Raw genomic sequence first — 4,494 nt, 5'->3', positions numbered from 1 at the left:
TTTTTTTTTTCTTCTTTTGTTGTTGCCGTTTTGTAACTTGACTGATGTTAAAAGGACTGGCATGCTGCAGAGATTTCTGTTCCCCCGCAAGCTGTTCGAAGGAGACAAGGTAGCGGATCTTTGTGGGAGGACTTTTCAACACTAGTAAGAAAAATAACAATTTAATTCACACGCTTTAGAGTCAGAGGTTATTGAAGGACCTCTGCCGAATTTTCCATGTTTCATTCGGAACCCACAGGCCTCCAGTAGGTTTCATTTCTCCCTTGTTTCTATTAAAGGTGTATTTCCACTTCAAGAACTTTTTCCAGGAACTGCAGTAGCTTTTTCTGGCTGTAACCTTGCCAGAAATCATTTTTGGTATATGTAGCATTTTTAGAACAACTGAAGATAACATAAATACTTGATTGTGCTATAAAATGCCACTAATACATGTTACTGTCCCTTCATATAAAAATGGAATCTCAGGATATTCAGTGGAAAAATCTTTGTCTTTACAGTAATAGGACACGTTTTATGAATCGGTTTGTGTTTTTCCAAAGGTATTTATCTTTTGCTGCCAGGCTTTAAAGTTGGAAAACATCTTTGTCATCAAATAGTCAAAGCTGACTAGACCACTCCAGAACGCTCATATTACCGTCAATGACATAAGAAGATTGCATTAAACCTAAATCTTTCATGGGGTATGAAAGAAAATTACATGTATGATACATGAAAATGAACAAACGAGGATATTTTCTGTGAATTATTCCACAAACTGAACATTTCAAAAGGTACAGACTGTGATTTTTCTGGACCATCTTCCATGTGAACGACATCCGGCGATCGTTTGGCTTATCGTGTGAAACACAATCTGTCAGAGTCACCGTGCGTCGACCCAAAGTGGCTCAGTGATTAGCGATCCAGTTCTTGGGTTAATTCTCTAAATCCTTTGAAGATTCCCTCAAGTGTCAAACCAGATACTTGACAGTCTTTCCAGTTTCCCCTGGAGGGAGGGAAGAGAACTGAGTTATGCTCTCTGAATACGAATCATATTCACCTCCGTTGGTTTGTTCATGTTCGGCAGAACATGACTGCTATCGCCAGCGCTGCTACTGATTTTGCAATAAAACTGTTGACTTGTTTCTCTGCTGTTTGGGTCAGACAGAAAGGTAGCTGCCCATGATCAATCATTATGAAAAACCTTCTAGATATTCACAATCATTTGTGGCCCACAAAGAAATAATTCATATTGTGAGTATAATGTTTAAAGTCTGTTCGTGAGCACACAGGAGTTATAGTCAATCTGATGGAATAATGATATTGACAAATTTTATTGGGAAATTGGATTTTGATATTTCGAATACTTATATTTGTTACCATGCTATCAGAAATCATATTTCATTCGTCTTTAAATGGTAAATGGAGTGAACTTATCTAGCGCTTTTCCAGTCATTTTGACCACTCAAAAAGAGAGCACTTTACACTAGAGTCAAATTCACACTCACAAATTTATATACTGTATATTTATATAAATTTGTTATTTATTTAACAAATTGCACCTTACCCAAAGGCACATCAACATGTGGCAGGAGGAAGCTGGAATTGAACCTACAACCTTCCGATTACAAGACAACTACTCTATCCACACAGCTATAGTTGCCCCAATAGCTGCCAGCGGTTTTCCTGCTACTGTTCACTTTCCACAAATGTATTTCAAAATTAAATCTCCATGGTAAAATAAGTTTTTGTTTTTTTCATGGGTTAGTTAGTAGAGTTCAATCAAGCCACACAAATAAGAAATGTTACCCTACAAAGGTTACCCTCCCATGGTGAAGACGACTGATCACTGGGGTTCCTCATCAGGTGTACTTTACTGCAGTAGTTGGCAGTAATAATTGCCTCAGTCAAAATCAGAAGTGGAAAAACCCTTGTTGTTATTGCTACCATGATATTGCCTCACCAATCGCATCTGTTGAAACCTGTCTGATAAAAAATACCTAAACTGAGGTCTAGCAATCACAAGGTGCTTAATGTGTGTTAAATGGACCAACTGATGCAAGACACAACTGCAAGCCACTGCGACCTTTAGTTGTATTAAAGTGATTGGTGTTTACAGAATAAGATGGTAGCTTACCATCAGTTAATTATGGTTGACTGTTTGTACTGATGCTCTGCCTTCTAGGTGCCAGTAGATCGAACATCCTGGACCCAGACTCCTTTCTCCATTCATTGACCTGTTTTATACAGCTTTTATATTCTATGGTACACAATATAGAGACACAAACACTTTGAATAGCTGAGAGGTAAAAAGATCAGCAGTGGTTTTTCTGGAACAGTCTCAAGAAATTGCTTTGCCGTTGTTGTGACGTCAGCCGAGGTGCAGCTGCGCCAAAGTAGCAGCTCTTGATAAAGAGTGAGATAAGTTCTTGTCTGCGTCTCCTAGAGTCAATGAAGGAGCGAGTTTGTTCGGAGACTCAAGTACCTTTTCCGTCTTTTCAGTCTGTTCAATGAAATTAGGTTTGGAATCGCAAGAGTACAGCGGCAGCACATTATTCTCACCATAATTTTTACTCTGCAGATGTAAGGGCCCAAACCTCCATGACTCAGTCAGAGAATAGGTTCCCATACAAAGTCTAGGAGGGAGGTGTGTGTGCGCGTCTTGTAGTCTCCCAGCTATTATTCTTGTTTAGACTTCTTGTACTGGAAGCCCCATTACTGGCCAAGCTGCTTATAAAGTCTGAAGGTACAAATGCTGAAATATTTATGACTAGAGACTCATTCTGGGCAACACTAACCCACATTCTTTTTTCAGAAGTATTTTTAGTTGCTACTGTCATAAATAAGTAGCTTTGCTTAAAATTCCTGTTGTACTCTTCAGCAACTCCGAGCAGCAGCTGTTTTTGTGGATTCTGTTGAACTTTAGAAACTCGTGAAGACGGGGTCTGCTCATCTGATTAGAGTGTCCCCATGAGGGCCTGTTTGAAATGTTCTTAATTTTTTGGAGAGTGGCGGAGTGATGGGTTGCTCGGTGGGTAGAGTGTGCCCACTCTACCCACCGGTGGGTAGAGTCTATGCGCTAGTCCTGGGTTCAGTTTGTGGTCTTGGGTCATTTGCTGCATGTCTTCTCCCAATGTGTTTCATCCATGTTTCCCGTCTGCCTACGTACAATAAAGGCCACTAGCAGAAACAAAATCCTTAAAAACATGTTTTGATTTTTTTATTTGGGAGCTCTGCAATTAGCCAAACTTATGTGAGAACTGCCAGAAAGATTAGCAAAAGTCAACAATATTCACCCCAATGTCGCCAACTTAGCTACTTTGTCGCTATACAACTCTGGAAAAAATTAACAGACCACTGAAAAATGATCAGTTTCTCTGATTTCACTTTTTATAAGTATATGTTTGAGTAAATTGAACATTGTTCTTTGATTCTATGTACTACTGACAACATGTCTCTGAAATTCCAAGCAAAAATCTGGTATTTACTAGCAGAAAATCAGAAATGGTCAAAACAACTAAAAAGATGTGGTGCTTTCAAACCTCATATAATGCAAAGAAAACATTTAGAAACAATACTAATGTTTAACTCAAATCAATATTTGGTGGAATAACCATAAGGGTTCAGTGTTCTCTTCATTTTTTACAGAGCTGTATTTATACTTTTCAACCAAAATAGAATCAATACCGGCCAAAATTGGAATTGATGATAGTCCAGAAACCTGCAAATTGGTGCACCCCTAATTTGAAAGCACATCCTAGTGGGCCTAAGACTCAGTGCTAGGACTATATATTCCCACTGGCTGGGGAAGACTTCCCAGCTAGGCCGGAAAACCTCTGGAACCTGTTATCTCCTTTTCCTGTGATATCTACAGACCAATTTCTCCCAAATTACTACATGATTAAATGCCTATTATTAAATATTAACATCTGTATCAGTAAGCGTCATTTATCTACCCAGAACAAAACCTCCAACCTCTGTACTGCAGCTGGTAGCTGAAGGTTGACACCCTGTAAGACTGTCGTCCGGCTCACTTACTGCTTCCTCGGTCTCCTCTGGTGAATCATGAACAGCTGCAGACTTTTTGCTTCTTTAGCTCTTTATCATGCAGCCATCAAGCTGACTGGTTAGAAATAAGACAGCAGCCGGGATTTAAGCCATAAGATGAACTATCTGAATCTGACAACATCTCTATAGTAATTACTACTTGATTATTTGGGTAAGAGGCTGTTTTCACTCAACAAACTCATAAAAGATGCTCCAAGTGTGCATTTTGGTATTGTGTGTGTTGTAACACATGACCTGCAGGGTAATCTGCACTAAGCAGCAGACCATCAAAGGTTCACTTGAAGGACTTTATGATTCCTCTTGGTGTTTGTGTGTAACGTGGACACCAGGGTCGTGGTAGATGACTGCTAATCACGATGCTAGGAGGTCAAGAGGTCTTGGTCAGTGACTTGAAAACAGAGCAAAAACAAAGGCTTGAGTGTGTGTGCGCGCGCGCGTGTGCGTTTGTGT

This window comes from Poecilia reticulata, linkage group LG18 (assembly GCF_000633615.1).
Source record: "Poecilia reticulata strain Guanapo linkage group LG18, Guppy_female_1.0+MT, whole genome shotgun sequence".
Taxonomy (NCBI): domain Eukaryota; kingdom Metazoa; phylum Chordata; class Actinopteri; order Cyprinodontiformes; family Poeciliidae; genus Poecilia; species Poecilia reticulata.
Note: the sequence above shows the minus strand (reverse complement) of the source record.